General features: G+C 39.9%; 1 protein-coding gene and 1 long non-coding RNA gene across 3 annotated transcripts in view; one reads left to right on the top strand and one right to left on the bottom strand.

The window, feature by feature from the left end:
- The window catches only part of ADGRB3 (adhesion G protein-coupled receptor B3), an 851,399-nt gene that overhangs the window by 131,863 nt on the left and 699,316 nt on the right, over positions 1-20,220 (top strand). The gene's annotated exons all lie outside the window — the stretch shown is intronic.
- Positions 1,450-18,002, bottom strand: LOC122422823. Its single transcript, XR_006263974.1, has 3 exons — positions 17,993-18,002; positions 12,289-12,297; positions 1,450-1,575 (listed from the first exon to the last, which is right to left on the bottom strand). It is a non-coding gene; the product is annotated as an uncharacterized LOC122422823 (long non-coding RNA).

Consider the following 20,220-nt stretch of genomic DNA (forward strand, 5'->3'; position numbering starts at 1 on the left):
GATCAAACCCGAGTCTCCTGCATTGGCAGGCAGTTTGTTTACCACCGAGTCACCAGGAAAGACCCATTCCCATTGTTAACAGCCTATAAATAAATGAATGCATAGATTACATTAACCTTTATTTGTCTGTGTTGTCAGATATAGTTCTTCTGTGTATTTTCACTGCAGCAAATATATATGAACAGATACCTTGTCAATTTTTAATTGTATCTCTGCATAAAACTTTGACCATAGCATTTTTTTTTTTTCTCTGGCATTTAACAATTTTCTTTGTTCTGGGAGTCTTCCATTTACCTCTGCCTTTCTTTTTATAACCTGTTTTGTTAGTTTGGACCCATTATTAAAGAGCCCTTGGAGTGTGATTGCCTTGAAATATTTATAGTGGGTAATATAGGGATCTTGCAATCAGAGCGCTGTGTGGTATCTGTAACTAAATCATGAGGATGATTCATTCAGGCTTTCTTTCAAAGTATTTTCTTAGCCACCATTGACAAAGGGAGAGACTGGGGGTGCAGGAGCTGGCTAAAGAGATGTATGGGTTGGTGTATATAATATGGGCCACAAAAATGTACATTCGAAGCATGTAACTGAAGTTGCAGCCTTCAGCCTTTAATGCCCAAACAGCCACTGTCTAAATTGCAGCAGGCCTAGCTGCAGGAAGTGTGGCCTTAACCAGGCTCCATATCCCATGTATTTCTGGAAATCAGAGTTCTACCCTATTCCACCCATCTGCGCTGGGTTACTGAGGGCTGACCCTTTCTTCTGGAAGCTTCTCTTGCCCCTCATGTGCAGCCTCTGTCTCCTGGGGTGGCTGTTTCTCTCCTGTTCAGCTGTCTTATCAAGCCCGTGACGCAGAGCATAGCTGGACCCAAGCTCTGCTGTCTCACACGACTTCTGGAAAGCGCCACGTGGGCAAGAGCTACTCGAACTCCAGGCTGCAAGTCGCTGCTCTCAGGCTGCATAGGACAAGACTTGTCCCTGGCTGGGCACTCCTTGCTTAGTCTTCTTCTGTATTTCAGAGGCCAGTTCATCCTCTGTCGGTAAGACTGTCCTTACCCAGTCTGTGCACACACCCCGCGCCCATGCCCACCCGCTGCTGCACTGACCTTAATCTGCCAAGGCTAAGCAGAGGAAAATAAGTCCCCATCTCACTTCCCTTTTGCCCAGTCACAGCTCAGCCTCCAAGTTAAATAAAATAAAATGATAAAACGGTAGACATGTAAATTCATGGAGAAAGGAAGAAACCTATTTAAAACATATTATTATGCAAAATGCTTGTCTCCTAGGTATTATAACACATTTACATAACCAAAAGGCTTATTAAAATTTCCCCCATATTAAGGAAGAATTTTGTACTGAAATCATTTAAAGTACAACCTGTAGAGAACTACGAAAAACTGATAGTTTAAAAAAGAAAAAATGTATCCTATCTGCACTCCCCCATCTATTTACACTGTGTGTGTGCCGAGTCCTTCAGTAATGTCCAGTTCTTTGCGACCCCATGGACTGTAGCCTGCCAGGCTCCTCTGTCCATGGGATTCTTCAGGCAAGAATACTGGAGTGGGTTGCCATTTCCTTCTGCTGCAGATCTTCCTGACCCAGGGATCGAACCCACCTCTCTTATGTCTCCTGCATTGGCAGGAGGGTTCTTTAACCACATCTGTTTGTAGCCATTGTCAAAATTGGAGTCCATTCACTGCTAGAAAAGTCTGTTTCAAGTGGAGAGAGAATTTAAGGGAGAAGACATATTGCAATTACTTTTCTAACTAATATATATTCTATTATTAAGTATTGCTAATAAGTATATAGGTATGTATTAAGTGTATATTTATTGTGAACAAACTTTGTGTGTGACAACACTGTAAATCCTCTGTGTGTGTAACATAAAGGCCCTAAGGAGGTGATGCAGCGACATGAATAACTGGGTGCTAATTATGTATTTCCTATAATTCTGTGTTAATTCAGTTATCATCAGCTGACTAGTCATCTCACATCAGCCTATGCCAGATAGCATGGAAAATTCATACATTTATAACAAAAGTGCTAGCTTTCAGGAACCTATATAATTGGACAAAAATGTGTACATGAAAAATGGAGGTGATCTGTAGGTAATATATAAATAAATCACAAGCTATGCATTATAAGTATTATAAGAAATTAAAACTGGCATAGGGAATTAGCTTAATAAGGGATTTTAAGAATTCACTTAGCCCAAAAAAGGTTTTTTGGCTAAAAAGGTTTTTTGGAATTTTAAGAATTTACTTAGCCCAAAAAAGGCTTCTCAGTTATAGTAAAATAATCCTGATATATGAAGGTATACATGAAGGAGTCTCAGAATACACAGTCTAAATAAAGAGAAATATGTGAAATGGGAAGATAGGTCCAGCTGTCTGGCGCTCTTGAGCTTTGCAGGTCAAGTTCAAGATGCACCTCTGATGTTTTTGCCCCAAGAGTCAAGCGTATGCTATACATGGGTGATTTACTGGTTTCGGTTGATTAAATTATAGTGCAATGAGTAAATCTGGTACATACCTGCAAAGCTTTTTAGTGATGGGCGAAACAAGAAGCAAATTAATATCCAGTATTCATGCGTCATCCATGATTTATGAGGAGAACAGAATCCATACACACAAATATCAGTGATGCTCAGCGAGGGGGCGCTCCATTGGCCACCGCCGGGAGGGAAGAGAACCCTGGCTCCTGGTGGTACCTCTGCTGAGGGGCAGTGCAGCCGCTGGGAACGTGAGCTCTGTGACCAGAAGCACACATCCAGGTCCTGTTCAAAGACTCCATCATGTACCTGTGCACCGCACGGCCCAAGAGGCCATGGCATTCCTCAGGGAATCCTTTGAGAGGTTGGAGAAGAAGAAGGCAAAACGGATCAGAATCTGCAGAAAGCAAGCTCTTGTGCAGACTCAGGGAAGGATGAAGTCTTTCTCCCTCCAACCAGCCCAGCGGTGAAGGGCTGGAGGCGACAAGGTACCATCCACGCTGAGGTCTACACTAAGCAAGATGCCACATCCTAGGTTAGGAAGGTTGGACCAGAAGCTTACAAGACAAATGGCTGCTTTAGCTAAAGCTGTTGAAAAGAATTTGCTGTTTTCACATCTTGATGATAGTGAGAGAAGTGACCATTTTGATGCCATTTTTCCAGTTTGCTTTATTGCTGGAGAGACTTATTCAGCAAGGTGATGAGGGGAATAACTTCTTTGTGATTGATCAAGGACAAATGGACGTCTGTGTCAACAGTGATTGGGCAACCAGTGTCGGGAAGCAAGGAGCATTGGGGAAATTGCTTCGATCATGGAGCACCTGGAGCAGCCACTTTCAAGGCCAAGACAGATGTGAAGTTGTGGGGCATCGCCTCAAGACAACTCTAGAAGGATCCTCCCGGGCAGCGTGCCGAGAAAGCTGAAGATGTGTGAGGAGTCTTTTAGCGAAGGATCTATTTTAGCATCTCTGGACAAGTGGGAACATCTCAGGGTAGCTGATGCCATGGAACTGGTCCAGTCTGAAGACAGGCAGAAAACTGGTGCGGGGAGAACCAGAGAAAGAGTTCTTCCTTGTTTTAGAGGGTTCAGCTGCGATGCTGAGGCATCGGTCAGAAGATGGAGAATTTGTTGAAGTGGGAAGATTGTTTTGGTGAAATTGTCCTGTTGATGAATTGTTCACCTGCTGCCACCCTGGTTGCGCATGGCCTGTTGAAGCGTGTGAGGCTGGACCCGCGGAGGTTGTATTGTGTTCTCAGCCTGAGCTCTGACATCCTCAAATGAACCCGCCAGCAGCACAGCAGTTTTGTGTCCCTGTCTGTCTGAAGCCTGCCTCCTGTGCCTCCCTGCCTGCCTCTCCCCATTCAGATTCTCCCACGAAGATGGGCTCTGTCCCTCTTTGCAGGGAGAGGTGGCCGCTGGCATCGCAGCTTCTGGTTAGTTTCGTTAAAGTTGCGTTTACAGCACTGTTTTTATTTGGGAGCATTAACAGAGTGTGCCTGCAAAGTAAAACAAATAGGAAGGGTTGTATAAAGTCTCTGCTGTTCCTCCATCTCTGTGAGCAGTGTTAGTATTCACCCTGGGCTTTGCAGGCCATGCTTTCTGGTGAGATCAGACCCTGCCCCACGTGGGTTACCATAGTCCAAAGATGTAACAGTGCAGGATCTTTTTAAGTGACCGAAGTTTTGTGTTGTCATAAGCATATTTTAGACTGTGGCATATATATGGCCATATTTGTATTTCTTTATAGAATAAATGATGTCTCATTAAACTGTGACAATTAGGAAAAACACATGTAGAAAAATTTTAGTATAGTAGAAAGACATCTGCCTGTGTTTAAACTAATTTAAGGGCAGAAAAATGTTCAGTTTTGCTAATTATCGGATGGATATGATATGTTCGCTTTTTTTTAACAAGAATTTTTATTTGTCAAACTAATTTGCCTTTTGTTTTTTTTTTCCTTGTTTTGTTTTTATCTTATTCTTAATGTTTCCAATTCTAATAGCATTTGAGGTGTGACTGTCTATTCCTGTCTTTTGCGTTTCACACCAAATCGTAAGCTGCAAATATTGGGTTCTGATTTAACTACATCTGACTCAGCTCATAAATTCTGATTATACTTTATTTATCTAGTTAGTGCCAAATATTGATCATCAGATGCTGGACTCAGAATAAGAATTTGAGGTTTGCACTCTTGGTAGTTAACTTAGAGCTTTTGGTTAATGTACAGATTTCAGTTGACTCTGGGATAATAACCTCTTATGCTCTTTAAGCTCTGATTCCAGGAGCCAGGATTTGCTGAGGAGAGACAGACAAAATGTGATAACAGAGAAAGGGAGATGGGATTACTAAAGGGAAATATGACAGGTGGACAGAGTTCAGTGTTGGTGACTTTGTCCCCTAAATTCACTGGGGCAGGAGACTTGGGAAGAAGTTTTTACTTTGCTTTAACCTCCCTCTGCCTTTTTACATCAACTAGGATTTATGGTGGGTTGGGGGGCTCAGCTGGTAAAGAATCTGCCTGCAATGCAGGAGACCTGGGTTCAGTCCCTGGGTTGGAAGATCCCCTGGAGCAGGGCATGGCAACCCACTCCAATGTTCTGGCCTAGAGAATTCCATGGACTGTATTGTCCATGGGGTCGCAAAGAGTCGGACATGACTGACCGACTTTTCACTTTCACTTTCAGAATATGTTTCAAATTGGTCTAAAAGGCCATCCTGTGGAAAAGTTCTGCTTTCTTATCTACCATTTTATTTCTCTGGAAAACTTTTTTTGGGTAAACTTGTGTTTTGAGTCTTAACTGTATTTCAGTATTTCCCAGCCTTATCAACATTACATTAGTCTTTGTGCACCAATGATATCCAGCTGTTTATTTTTATTAATGTCATTTTTAAGCAAAATGTCACAGTTCCATAATATAGGCACTTTTATTTGCATTGTGATTTACATAATGGGGCTTCCCTGGTCACTCAGACTGTAAAGAATCTGTCTGCAATGCTGGAGACTGGAGTTTGATTCCTGGGTTGGGAAGATCCCCTGGAGAAGGGAATGGCAACCCACTCCAGTATTCTTGCCTGGAAAATTCCATGGACAGAGGATATAGTCCATGGGGTCTCAAAGAGTTGGACATGATTGAGCGACTGACACTAATACCTCTGTATAATATGTAGGGTTATATTTGGGAGTGACTGCAAGTGGTTTTTTCCATCTGTATGCAACTGACCCTGATTATTAATCTCCTCTCCTTACCCTTTCCCAGGTAATTTAAATTGGTCATTTTTTTGTTGTTGTTTTTTCATAGATTTGAACAGTTTTTAGATTGTACTAAGTTTGGAGTTTTTTGCTCAGACACCCAGTCATGTCCAACTCTTTGCAACCCCATGGACTGTAGCCCACCAGCCTCCTCTGTCCATGGGATTTCTCAGGCAAGAACACTGAGTGGGTTGCCATTTCCCAGGGACTGAATCCGCATTTCTTAGTCTCTTGTATTGGCCGCAAATTGTTTACCACTAGTGCCACCTAGGAAGCCCAAGTTTGGAGTATAAATCTAGGGAAAATATTTTGTTTACCTTTTGGTGTGGGATAGAAAGCTACCTTATTACAACTTTTTTACTTTTCAAAATAATCTACCAAATGAGGATTTTGTGATCTGTATTTTATTTTCATTGCTTTTTATATTTAAAAGATTAAAAATAAACATTATATTCTTATTAACTTAAAGTTTGATTGGATCTTTGTTTATATGCCAAAAGTGTACTTAACTAAATTGTTTAGAATGCCACAAATGTCCAGAGTTTGACATCTTACGTGATCATGATCATGACAGTTGGATACATACAGTGCTGTCTGAATGAGCTTTGCTCTTAAGTCACTTGGCTTTGCTGTTTACTCCCTTGTAGTTTTTAATCCAAGAAAATTTAAATCTGAATGTAAAATGATCACATTTAAAGCTTTATCTTTGTGCAGTTTGGGTATATATGAGAAATTATGATTGGCATCATTTGTCTCATTGGGTATTTAAGGCTTTAGAAGTCATTATTTCTGGACTGGGTAAGTGAGTTTATGAGATCTACTTCTCTAGAAATTATAGTGGACAAAGGACCATTTTGTATTGTTTCCTGGCTACTCATCTGATTACACTGTGCGTGCTAATACACTCTCTTCTTTTTGTTATCGATTGTCTTAACAGTAGTTCAAGTAATAAAGAAGATTAAGTAAGGATATATATATATATATATATATATATTTAAAATATAAATAAAGAAAAAAAAGCATTCTAAAAAATAATCTCAGTAACCAACTGAGATTAGGAGAGTGAATATAAAGTTTTTTTCCTAACTTGGTGCGTTTTTAAGGTAGTATGTCACGGACAAAAGTAAAGCTTCCTGGTGCTGATTGGAGGGGCTGGCATATCCGTAAGGCAACATATCCAGTATGGTTGGAGATTTCCCTGGTGGCTCGGACAGTAAGGCATCTGCCTACAATGCGGGAGACCCGGGTTCAATCCCTGGGTTGGGAAGATCTCCTGGAGAAGGAAATGGCAGCCCAGTCCAGTGCTCTTCCCGGAAAATCCCATGGACGGAGGAGCCTGGTAGGCTACAGTTCACAGGGTCGCAAGGAGTCAGACACGACTGAGTGACTTCACTTTCTTTCTTAGAAGAGTACCAAGTTGGAAATTTTGGTTAGACTGTCAGAGAGGCAAGTTTTAAAAGCACAAGGTCATTTTAAAATGAGATTTAGAAATTAAATCACTTTAAATAGAAGGACTTTGGTATCCAGAGAAGGTATATTATTTGAGGTAACAGATGAAAATATGAAGTGAATATAAATCCAGAGGAGATGTGAATTCTATAAAAGAGCAAGTCCCTGGGGGGAAAGCTTAGTGTCACATTGTGGTTTGGGTCAGTGACTTAGGAAGCAAGCTTTACTTTTCTCTGAAAGTCAGAGATTAAAACCAAGGGTAAAACATTACAAATTGCTTTCAAGTACAATTCATATTTGATCTTCATGTTAATCATGACTAAGGCAGAACAAACACTGTTATCCCCGTGTTGGATTAGGAAATGCAGATGTTTTTCATCTTTGCTGCCAGCCCTCTGGATAGCGGAAAATAATCTTAAGGACCAAGAAGTCGGGGGTCAGGGGGCAGGGAATCTAAATTAAAGGTGATGACGGAGACCCGCTCAGAACTGAGAAGGCAGGAGAAAGGGCTTCCCTTCTGCTCCCTCTCACAGCAGGCTCTGCACAGGTCTGGACCATCCCCAGTGCTGCATCCATGCGGGGGATTCACCAGCCGGGCTCCGTGTTTTGTCTTCTCTTCTTGGCACTTAACATGGTACTATTCAGGTGGTTGACAAATTTTTTATGAATATGCGCTATTTTTACCAAGTCCAAGTTCCTACTGCTTGCCACACAACAGGCCAATAAATCAAGAGAGGAGCTATTGGGACAAGAAATAGTGACTTTATTCAGAAAGTCAGCAGACTGAGGAGACAGTGGACTAATGGCCTAAGGGACTATCTTCCCTGGCTGTGGATGCTAGCTGTTGCTTTTGTTTGGTTTTGTTTTTAATATAACAAAGAGGTGGGAGGTGAGGAGGCAAAGCAAAAACAAGGTGGTAATCGGTTGCAAATGTTTCCTGGTTCCTGCTGACTCCAGAGGGGAAGTGTTAATTTCTTCTTTTCTGCCCCCATTCACAGGTGGGCCTGGTCAGAATGTTTCCTGTGAGCTAAACAAAGATATTTAGGTTAATGCTCACTGCATGGGAGGTGCGGTTCCTGGAGGTAGCCCATTATATAGCTTATATATGTCTATATATAAGCTTATATATGTCTATAGCTTAAAGCTATAGACAACCTGCCTTTAGTGATTAACTTATAGTGAAAACAACAGAACACAAAGGTTAAAATAAAAGAAATAGACCAAACATGGAGTCAGATTTGTTCTTATTATATGGTCTGCAAAGGGGACCTGAGGAGTAAGAAGTGTATGAAATAGAAAATATGGGTCCTGAGCTCCAATAGCTCATAAGGAAATCTAGAGGAGACCCTCATTTAGGAGGGAGCTTCCATGTGGAATGTTATGTGTGGGAGTAGGAGGAGGGCAGTTTGACAAACCAGCACTTGGGAAGGTTCATGACTGTAGACATGTGACACGTGTGGGTGTTCCCTGTGGGTGTAGAGCGCTGATCTGTTTTCCTGATGGAAGGGCTAGGAGCCTGGGTGAGAAGCGAGGGCTGGCCTCACAGGCTGACATCACTAACGAGAACCTTCAGCCGCACAGATGAGGCCTTGAAGGGGTCACAGGACAGGGGACAAGTTGGTGTGACAGCGTCAAAGGCACAGGATGTGCGTGTGCTCAGGAGTTACGTGTGCTGTGTGACTGCACATGCTTTGGAAGGGACCTATGAGCTCCTTTGCATCTGGTACAAGGGAGTCAGTGCAGACCTGGCTTGTGGACACCAGCGAGAATGGATCTGAGCATTGAGGGTCCTTAAGTGGACCAGTGAGTGGACAGCAGGTTCAAACACATTGTGAGGATGGAGGGTGAGATTGCCTTGGGTTGTTTGCTGATATGATTATGTACAAAGATGTACAAACACACTTACGGCTACAAAGGGGAAGCGAGGGGTAAGTTAGGAATTTGGGATTAACATATACACACTCATATATAAAACATAAATAATAAGGTCCTACTGTGTAGAACAGGGAACTATATTCAATATCTTGCAATAACCTATAATGGAAAAGAGTCTGAAAAAGAATAGATATATAGATATGCATAACTGAATCCCCTGGGCCTGGAAGATCCCCTGGAGGAGGAAATGGCAACTCACTCCAGTGGTCTTGCCTGGAGAATCCCATGTGCAGAGGAGCCGGCTGGGCTACAGTCAATAGGGTTGCAAAGAGAAACTGAGCAGGCATGCATGTAACTGAATCAGTTTGCTGCAGCTGAAGCTAGCAAGGCATTGTAAATCAACTATACTTCAATGAAATAAAATTTATAAATAATAAATAGATGCACATTATGAAAAAACAAAGCAAAACAAAACCTGCAAAGGAAGGAGCAAGACAAATAAGACAGCAAATGTGCTGCCTTTGATGAGTTTCCCTGAAATGCACTCTGGGGAGGGGGTGTGGGCAGTGTGTGGGCAACTTGGGCCCCAGCAAACAAGAAGGGTGTCTGTATTTTTTGACCTTGGAGAGAAGGACAAGAAATAGCAGGGTCAGTGATTGAAGTGGGGGGATTCTAGGAATGAGCTCATGATAGATGCGATGGTCCGTCTTGGTCTCTCTTGGAGAATTAGATGGTGAGGTCGCCTGCCCAGAATGCCCAGGCTGCCCAGACCTGAGAGAAGAAGGAAACAGCAGCAGGGAGCCCTGTGGGAGGTGGTCATCCAAAGATGAAAAAAGGCGGTTGGCGTTTGAAGGGAACAGAGAGCGGCCCAGAGACACCTGAGCACTCGGGATTTGAAGGATGGAGGCAAAACCACAAGAGCAAGGGGAGATTCAGAATCTTAATGATAGAAGAGAGGAGAGCAGGGGCTGAGTGCTCTGCTTGTCTGGTAGTGGGAAGGTTGCAGCCACAGGGGAAATGTTTTTTCTGAAGAATTAACTGAGGGCATTTGCTTTGGAACATTGCCTCTTAAGACGTACTATTTTCTGATAAATGGTGTTTTCCTGTTTGTGTCAACCTTCTTCTGTAGACATGGTCCCTTTGTTTAAATTTCCACTAAAATTAAATGCTTTTCATATATGAGCACATTCAAGGAAGGTAATTCTCAGGTAGGGTAAAAACCCCTCTACATTTTCCCAGGCCCTTTTAGAAAGAGCTTTTAGAAAACACTGATAGATGTGTCTTCCACGTCTAGAGTTCTGGTTGATGGGCATGCTGGCTAACTCAGCTCTGGAAAATCTCTTCAGGTCAAATTAAGGGTAGGGGACAGAGTACTCCTGTTGAGGAGACAGCTGTATATAACTTTCATTTAAATGCCACCAATGAAAAAATTGCCCTGGTATAATTTAAAGCATTTGGTTAAGGGGAGAGTTACTTCATAATTAAATAACGCTGCTTCCTTCCTATCTACCCCATGGGTATGAGAGTTAAGAACTAAAACAATTTAATAGGATAATATTTCAAGGGCATACAGAGCACTTGCAGCCCAGGGGGAACAGTGAGCACAGAGGCAGCACCAAAAGCTGGGCTTGTGGCGGCCGGCGAAGGCCCAGGTACAGTCAGAGCGGGAACTCCATGCTCGGGCTCGTTGCTTAGGAAGTCTGTTTGCTGGAGTGATGGAGGGTTGCATATTTACAGAACAGAAATAGACTCAGAGCCATGGAAAGCAAACTTATGGTTCCTAAAAGGAAAAGGTGGGAGGGATAAATTAGGGGTTTGGGATAAAAATATACACACTAGTATATATAAAATAGATAATCAACAAGGATCTGCTATATAGCACGGGATTGCCACTCAATATCTTGTAATAACCTATCACAGAAAAGAATCTATAAAATATTGTGTATATATAGTTCAGTCTATAGATTCATTATTTTATACACACACACACACACACACACACACATATATATATATATATATATGAAATTTGGCTCAGATGGTAAAAAATCTGCCTGCAGTGCAGGAGACCCAAATTTGATACTTGGGTTGGGAAGATCCCTTGGAGAAGGAAATGGCAACCCACTCCAGTATTCTTGCCTGGAGAAAATATGGACAGAGGAACCTTGTGGGCTACAGTCTTTGAGGTTGCAAAGAGTTGGACACAACTGAGAGACTAACACACACACACACACATATAAAGTGAAGTGAAAGTTGCTCAGTCGTGTCCGACTCTTTGCCACCCCATGGACTGTACAGTCTGTGGAATTCTCCAGGCCAGAATACTGGAGTGGGTAGCCTTTCCCTTCTCCAGGGGATCTCCCCAACCCAGGGATCAAACCCAGGTCTCCTGCATTGCAGGCAGATTCATTACCAGCTGAGCCACAAGAGGAGCCTATATATATATATATAAAATACATATATATAATGCATAAACTGAAATTTATTTTGCTATACATCTAAAACTAACACAAGATTGTGAATCAACTATATTTCAATTAAAAATAATTTAAAGTCTTAAAAAAAAGGAAATCTGTTTGTTAGGATGTCATGCAGGTGTTTGCTTTCCTGCAGGCTGTGTTCAATACCAGACAAATTTCTCCAGGTCTGCACGGGCTACACAGGAACCAGATGGGAGCTTGGGGCAGTCTTGTTTCTCAAACGTTTGTATCTAATGTTGGAAGAAGTTGCCGCAAGGAACACTGACTGTTTATTCCCAAAGCCCCAATCTTCTAATAGTTGCACACACACTGCTTCTGCGTGGAGGCCACTTTTGCTTTCAGGAGCGATTATGACTGTTTGGGTATGGTGTTCCTTACAGCGCGATAATGGACATTTAATCACAGAACATGTACTTTCCTCTTTGAGCTCCATTTCTCACGTCTGGGGCTCTCATTCTGTCCGCAGGACGGCCGGTACACACCTCCTGGCTCTTCTTGCGTCTTCATGCCTTCTGCACACTCCCGGATCCCTGCTACCCTGCACAGTTAAAAGGAACAAAGTGTTGAGAATGCCGTCAGCTTCCCTCCAGTTTGGTCATAGATCTGTGTGTAGTCATCCTTCCCTGCCTTTCTGGTCTTTATCAGGAGCACCTCTTCCAAAGCAGAATCTCTCTTAACCAGGACCCTGACCTGCCCAGATGTGTGAGCATCGCCTGATTCCCCATCACTGTGTTTTGTTCACCCCCTTCAGCTTTGTATGGACTCTCCGTTTGTCTGTACTTTGAAAAAAAATATTCATTCTTGGGCCCTCTCTGTTTGCTAAGTGGAACCTCTGAAGTTAGTGTCTGAATCTTGGCACTTCACTGATCTCCATGTATTGGTCTCACTAATCTAAGATTCTTTATCTACCTGACCACTGATTTGAAAATAAAATACCTAGAGTTTCTAAGTCCTTGGGTTTCGCCAGCTCATCTAGCTGTGCTTTTATTCACATGCAGTTTCATTTCTCTAGTTCTGTGCCCCTTCATTCCCCTATGTGCTCCTGAAGTCTCTTCCTCTCTTTTTACAGCTCTTTCTCTGCAAACTCTAAAGATGCTTGAGAATTCCCTATTATAATAAGCAAAACCAAAAAAAAAAAAAAGAAATAACTTTCTTTTAGGCTTGCTTTCCTCCCTCAAAATAATACCATGTCTCCTTATCTCTCTGAAAACTACTTGGAATCTTACCACCATTTTAGTCACGTACAGTCTGGTTGTCATGGTTACTACTCATGGATATGTTCTCTAGCATTACCACTGACCTCTAAAGTTACTGATTTTGTTATTTGTTTCCAATATTTATGCTACTTGCTGCTTGATTTCACTTGCAGCTTTGATGAGACACTCCTTATTATATCTTCTTGGTTTTTAGAATATGTGTCCCTCTCCTAGAACTAACAGAAAGTATCCTGGTGAAAGATTACATATGTGGGCTGTGGAGCTTTGCAGACCCACCTTTCCATTCTGGCCTCTGATTATACATGAATGTGACCCAAGGAGAGCTATTTAATTATTCTAAGGCTCATTCGTTCATGTAGAGGAGAAAAATTGTCCTTACAAAATTGCTATCAAGATTAGAGGTAATGGATATTAACTCTTAGCAAGTTCTTGATGCACGTGAAGCACTCAGTAAGTGGGCGGTCCAGCCGTCACCAGCAGCAGCATCCTCCCAGCATCCCTGTCAAACCACTGTCATCACCACTGGCCTTTTCAGCACCCTTGTTTCCTGATAGGCCTGCACTTACAGGAACAAAACTGTAACAAAATCAGTATTGAGAATGAATTTCATTGTGTCACTTTTATTGTTAAAAAGCTTCCAGTTGTAACTCATTTCCTCATGCTGAATGAATAAGTATTCCTTCCATTGTGTGTATTCAGAACTGTTTCGAGCTTTATGACATATATGTTATTTTGCTTGTAGGATAATGAGTCACGTATTTGTCTGTTTGACCGCCTAATCCTAAAAGCTGCTTAGGGTAACTACATTGATTCATTCATTTTGAATTTCAACCAGTTTTTTTTACCTCAAATGAGTGATTTCAGAGACAATTTTGCATATACATGCCTGCAAACACGCATAATTTCAAAGTTATTTAAACATAGTAGGTACCCAGAATATGAAATTCTAGACCATGAACTCTTGTGGCTTAAAAAGCCAGAAAGATCATTCAATTGAGAGAGGCTCCTCATGATAAAGTGTCAACCAACCTTGACGTTTTCCTTACCAGCTGAGAAAGTAACAGACACTAAATTACACACAGTCTAGGTAATTTAAATATGTGGTTTTTTGATGGCTTGTGACCTATTATTACTTATAATTATATAGAGTACATATCTATTCAATAAAAGCATTTATTTTCCATATATTTGAGACAAAATGAAAATGTAATCAATATATTCCAAAATATTTAATTTTCTATTAATTTTCTATTTATTTATGAGTAGAAAAGATTTATATATTACTCTGAACTTTTTTTTAGGTATTCTATTCAGTTCTTAAAAGATAATTCACCTATCTTTGCCTAAAAAAGTGTGCCTCTCATTAACTAACATTCTTTATGAATCCTTTTTCTCCATTGTCTGCATTAATTGCAATCTGGCCTCTTTTTATTTTTAGTATAGTGTGTGAAATATTTGGCCACTGCTTTCCTTATTCCAGACTACTTTTACAGTTCAATTTTGACATGGCCTAATGTTATGTAAATGGTCCTCATGAAGTCTTTAAATCAAATTGATTCCTTTGTGGACAAGATATTTCCAAAGTGCATATCCAATATTTCTTAAACTCAAATACAGTTCAAACATAGATTGTTTCTTGTGTTAATGAAAATTTTCTCTATATGTAAAAGCTTTTCTTTCCAGAAAAGTCAAAGAAACTAGGTCAATTGAGAGGGGAAAAACAAGGGTTATAGTTGAAGAAAATGAATGTTAATAGCACAAGTTATTCTGTTAAATTACCATATATTATAAAATTTAGCATAGGAAAATCCATGAATGCTAGTTCATTAACTAAAGTAATGTCTTAATTTTTTTGAAATTATTCCTTTTACTATACTATGTATGCCATTGGTTTCCTTCTAGTCAATGTGTTTTTAAGTTGGAAAATTCAATTTAATTATGTAATTAGCTAGTTAGTTCCATTTTTTTATTAAATCTTGATTAAAAGCATAGGGCATAAGCAGAAGCAAGCAATTCAGTATATCTGAATATCATAATTTTTGTTTTTCTCAGTGTTTCATAATGAAGTCATTCATTAATTGTAAATGATCCTGGCTCCATATGCAATCAAAGTTGAAGGGAAAAAATTAGGTATTTTAGTTATTTCTGAGAATGACTCCCTGTCTCACTCTCTCTCTCACTTACTCTCTCTCTCTCTCTCACACACACACCTCAAGGACATTTTTCCCCTTGGGATGGCTGTCATATGCTTCAGTAATGGAGATTAAATTCCTAGTAGTTAGTTGGATAGATCTTTTCCTAACAGAGAAGCTAAAATTCATTAAAAACTAATTAGGAATGTATAGGAGGTTAATTTTCCATGTTCAGCCTTATTAGAATGAGATAAGTAATTCATAAAATATCAAAGGATTGCCTCGAAGAGAACTAAATAAAACGACACTACCAAGTATTGTTTCCTTAAAAAAAAAAAATAGAAACTATAAAAGCAAGACAAGGCAAACCTTCAGTCCAACTCATCTTTTTGTCAGAAGGAAAACCACAAACATAACATACCCACAGCTCTATTAAACAGTGGCTTCTGGCAAAGAGTCTGTGAAGTAGCAGCTGCAATGCAGGTGGGCTTTCTCTTTTATTGATTGCATTCCAGCCAGAGAGGACTGTGCCATTTGCCGTGATGTTCCCCTCAGTAAGACCTAACTGGGTATGAAATCTAACAGGATTCGGCATCCGATTGGAGCCCATGCGCTGACGCTATAAGAGCAGCATATTCGGTCCCCTGAATACATTTGCCAGCTGCAGTTAGATGTATGATAGAGAGGGGAAGCAAGGGAAACTATTCAAATGCTCTCATTCTTCTTTTCCCAAACATATAATTTTAAAAATACATCAGCATTTTTTTTCACCTTGCGTTCTAGCTAAATAGCTTGGGCTATTTGCGTGTTGGGGAAAAAAGAAGTCAGTTCACCAGGTTTCCTTTCTGGCAACCTCCCCGAGTTCTGGCGCCTGCTGGGTGGTCCTGAGGTCGCTGCTCAGAGCAGCAAGTTCTGGGGCGGTTCCTGCAACCAGCTCAGCTCCATCCCCTACAGGGCAGGGCTCCCCTTCTCCCAGTCGGATCTGTGACTTTACACAGACACCCTCAACTTCCCTATTCGGTTCCATCTTTTGACTCAACCAGGATTTAGTTGGCGCCTCCTGGGGGCAGGCTGTGTCTGCCCACAGTCTCTGGTGCTGGCTCCCTTGGGCCTGAATTGGATTCTGCATCCACTGATGTATCTTCCCATCTAGTGTGGTCTGCCCAGTCCTTCATATCCCTGGCAGCGCCTCTGAGTACCTGCAGGGGCGTTGCTTGGTTTTCTTTTCTTTTTTTTTTTTTCTTTTAATTTTTATTTTATATTGAAGTATGGACAGAAGAGCACCTGGTAGGCTAGAGTTCAGGGGGTCGCCAAAGAGTTGGACACAACTTAGCGACTAACAACTGTGAATTTGAAGTCACTCAGTCATGTCTGACTCTTAATGACCCCCATGGACTGTAGCCCGCCAGGCTCCTCTGTCCATGGAATTCTCCAGGCCAGAATACTGGAGTGGGTAGCAGTTCTCTTCTCCAGGGGATCTTCCCAACCCAGGATTGAACCCAGGTCTCCCACACTGTGGGTGGTTTCTTTACCAGCTGAGCCACCGGGGAAGCCCAAGAATACTGGAGTGGGTTGCCTATCCCTTCTCCAGCGGATCTTCTGGACCCAGGAATCGAACCGGGGTCTCCTGCATTGCAGGAGGCTTCTTTACCAGCTGAGCTACCAGGGAAGCACAAGAACAACAATAGCGAATGGATTTACAGTGTTGCGTTAGCTTCAGGATACAGCGAAGTGATTCAGTTACACATATAGATTCTTTTTCAGATTCTTTTCCCATCTAGACTATTAGAGAATATTGAGTAGGTTTTCTTCAAGGAGTCCACAATGTTACTCTGCTTCTATGGTCACATTCTGTATGGTTCAGCCATACATTTTCTGTTTTATTTTTTCATGTTAGTTAATTTTAATTGAAGGCTAATTGCTTCACAATATTATAGTGGTTTTTGCCATACAGGGCACTCACAGCTGGTGCACTGGGCCACCCCTGAGGGATGGGATGGGGCGGGAGGTGGGGGGTTTCAGGATTGGGGGGGACATATGTACACCTGTGGCTGATTCATGTCAATGTATGCTCTGCTTTATTGTATAGACTGCAGTTGGTGTTAAGTAGCCTGTTCATTTTCTCCTTACTCTTCTTTTAGGTTCTGTTTTCTGGTGGGTGATCCAACTTGTTTTTCCTCATATTAAGTCTTAAGTTTTTTAAATATGAAACTGCTAGTCTATTTTACTGTCAGATTTTTCTCCATATCATCATACTTGCCTATCTTCCAAAATAGTAATGGAAAGATGGGAAATGTTTTCATGAGACCGACTAGATAATATGTAAGTCAAGTTTGCGGTTACCTGAGAAGTATTGTATATGAACATTTTATTGCCTAATGCTTTTATATAAAAATGACATTTATTTTTTTAATTTGTTTTTCTGAAGTATAGGTGATTTGCAGTATTGTATAATTTCTATTATGCAGCAGAATATTTGATTCAATTATACATACATATATACTCTTTTTCATGTCCCTTTTCATTATGGTTTTTCACAGGATGTTGAAGATGGTTCCCTGTGCTATAGAGTAAGGCCTTGTTGTCTCTCCATTCTATATGTACTAGTTTGCATCCACTAATCCCAGACTCCCAATCCAGCTCTCATCCACTCCTCTCCCCACTGGCAACAACAACTGTGTTTTCTGTGCCTGTGAGTCTGTTTCTGTTGCAAAGATAAGTTCATTTGTGTCATATTTTAGATTCCACATATGAGTGATGTGCAATATATCAAGTGGTATTTAAAGAATGACAGATTTTTACTCTCACCATTCATCCAATGATTTAAACCATAGCACCATATTTAAATCTACTTTAAGCTAAAATATGCAAATATATTTAAATATCATAGAGAGATGTATCATGTCCCTTGCTGGTTAAACTGAGTATTTGACGACTATCACTGTTCTCCAAACCACCCTATGTTTTTGTGCGGGCTTAGTCGCTCAGTTGTGTCTGACTCTTCGCGACCCCATAGGCTACAGTCCCAACCAGGACTCTCTATCCAAAGACTTCTCCAGGCAAGAATTCTGGAGTGGGTTGCCATTTCCTTCTCCACGGGATCTTCCTGACCCAGGGATCAAGTCTGTGTGTCCCGAGTCTCCTGCATTGGCGGATATATTCTTTACCACTGCACCTCCTGGGAAGCTGAACCCTACATATTGGTGCAGCATTTTTATCTTTGCCCTCTTTCCCATTTTCCCCTCCTTTTTCTCTTTAACCTTCTCTCTACTTTTTTGTCATCCTTCCTTTCCTCTGTTTTTTTTTTTTTTTTTTTGGATTCATTTTTAAGAGCTTATAAAAGTAATCCTGGAGTTTATATGGAAAAGCAAACAAGTGAGAAATACATCTGTGTTTGTTTAAAAAAAAAAGAGTAATAATAAGCAACTTAATCTCAGTGCTAAAACCTACTATGGCACAATAATTAAATTGGTATTATACAGATGAAGCCTAAGCTTCAGCCAAAATAAATCCACCACATCATAAACCCAAGTATGAGTAAACATATAACAAGTAATAGATGTGACCCCAAAATTGATGAATCAATGTGTTGTTTAATAAGTAGGACTGATAAATAACTATTTGAAAAGTAAACAGAAGTAAAAAAGATACGAATGCATTCTAACCTTTCACCTAAACAAGAAAGCAGTGAATAAATTATAAATACATTTTCATATATTTTAAATGCAATATTATAAAGGTAAATGATATTACCATATGATCACTGATAATTGAAATCCAAATAAAATTATCAAATAATTTGACTACAGATATAAATAATAAAATAGGAATTATAGTAACAATAATAATAGCACCTGTCCTTTTCTGAAATCTTACCAGAGTGTCAGAAACTCCGATAAGTGGCTTACTTGTAATATCACATTTAATCCTCTGGGAATCTCACTTTACAGTCTCTGTGATTTCCAGGAGAGGGACACAGATCTTAGATTTCAGGTAACGCACTAAATTCGGTCATAATTTAAACTTGAGCCTAACTTTTTATGTTTCTATAAAACACTCCTGTATGTAGTTATTTAGGTTGTCTTACTTCATTAATATTATGACACTCAGATGAACTTTTTGATACACACACACGTTTAAGAGAGAAATCTGCTTTTAACTGTTGTGTTTTAATGATTCAAAAAAATGGACTACTTATTTTATTCTTTTGGGTCATATTGGTGGACTTTTATATTGCTATTTTATGTTCCCTATTACAAAGAAACATTTTCGTGTACCCACCTATTAAAGGATTTCTTTCTGCTGCAAGAATTACTGGATGTTGGGGATGTACATTTTAAATGTTAATGAGATATTATTAGAAGTGATAGCAAGTATGCATATCTTATTTCTGGTTTTAATAGAAATGCATCTGAGGATTGATTACTAAGGATTATTTAATGTCATTTGCTTGTTTTGGGGAAAATGTTCTTTTTCCTTAGTTGTCTCTATTCCTTTTTTAAAATAATATTTTTAGATATGAGCAGAAATTGAGCTTTATAAAATTTATGTGTACAATTGTTCTCTCATACAATTCTTATAATCAGTGTTTAATGTTCTTGCAAAGGCTTGCCTGCAAAATACCTTTCACTTTTATTGAATAAAGTTCTAGAGCAAATAAAAGTTAAAACAGGTCAGCATTTTAGAGAAAATCAAGGTTCAGTTAGAAAAAAAGAGATAAAAAATACGATAACTGAGCTGTAACACTGTAGGATGCCAAACACTCACATGTTGATTCTTACTGAATGCTAGTAAAGTTACACCAGTTAGAGATGATCCTTACTTTAGATTTGTCTTCTTGAGGAAGAGGGAGAACTATCTTTCATAGACTAAGGAAGTAACTTTCTACTCTCTAGTTTTTTTATGGTGCTTTCATTCATGAATAGGCATTAAGGTTTATCAAATATATTTTCTTCATCTGTTAACTTTGATCATATCATTTATGTGGTGAAATAACACTGGTAGATTTTCTAAATTTGGAGCATTATTGAAAACAACTTTCTTGTCTATGATATATAAATATTTTAAATATATGGCTGCAGCAGAATGTTGGGTTAATTATGCTGCACAGATCACACTGTGTTATCATTATCAATCCCTGCAAGGTTCTTGTCCTTTTTAATTCATCTTTATTTATAAGTTTGACAAGCTTATAATTTTCTTCACATGAGATGCCTTATATCATCCTAAGATCAAGTTATAGTAGTTTCATAAAATTGGATAATTTTGGATTTTTTCTATATTATGGACAATGTGTATAACAGTTACCTATTAGATGAAATTTTA

Source organism: Cervus canadensis, chromosome 20, assembly GCF_019320065.1.
Source record: "Cervus canadensis isolate Bull #8, Minnesota chromosome 20, ASM1932006v1, whole genome shotgun sequence".
NCBI classification, from domain to species: domain Eukaryota; kingdom Metazoa; phylum Chordata; class Mammalia; order Artiodactyla; family Cervidae; genus Cervus; species Cervus canadensis.